Here is an 842-nt window from a genome sequence, read left to right on the forward strand (position 1 = left end):
AAAAGAGGGAGAGCAAATTGTGGAGCCACGTGGCACTTTTGTTAATAAGCAGTCATGCTTATTTCCAACCCCCCCTTTTCTTCCATGGCTTATTTTTAATTTCTAAAAAATAGCCGTTCCACCAAAGTAGGGAAAGATTCTAAATTATCCTTTTTGTCACAATTTTAAAGTTGCATGGGAACACTTAATTGCTTAAATTTAGCCTTGGACTTTTTACTAGGGAATTTGGATCTCCTTGGAGACTTTGACTTGCCCTTATTGTCCTTCTTCTTGCCTTTCTCTATTGATATTCCACGAGCAAAAAGGGCCTCATTAGCCATCTTAGAAGACTTCATCTGCATTTCTTCAAACAACAACAAAGAAACCACATCTTCCATCTTGAAAGTGGTTATTGTGCTTCCAATAACCATTACAAGGGGATCCCATTAATTGGACAAAGAACACAATAGGAGCATGCATCTTTCTTTATCATCAATTTTTACACCAATAGAGCTTAGTTGCGCAACTAAAATATTAAAAGCAGTCATATGATCTACAACAAATCCTCCTTCCTCCAGTCTCGAAGAATACAACTTTTTCCTCAAAAAGAGCTTATTTACCACGGATTTCCCTTGATAAATATCACCAAGCTTTTTCCAAAGTGTAGCTATAGTCTTCTCCTCATGAACATTAAGGAGCACAAAGTCAGCTAGATAGTCTTATCAAACCTTGTTTTCTAATCCAATGTATCCCAAGTATCTTACCCTGTTGTTTGAGGCTTAGTCCCACAAGTCTCTATCAACAACCATGTCTTCCATCTAGGGTTTCCAAAGCCCAAAATTGCCACCATTGAATTTCTCCAT

The sequence above is a fragment of the Cryptomeria japonica genome, chromosome 7 (genome assembly GCF_030272615.1).
Source record: "Cryptomeria japonica chromosome 7, Sugi_1.0, whole genome shotgun sequence".
In the NCBI taxonomy this organism is placed as follows: Eukaryota; Viridiplantae; Streptophyta; class Pinopsida; order Cupressales; family Cupressaceae; genus Cryptomeria; species Cryptomeria japonica.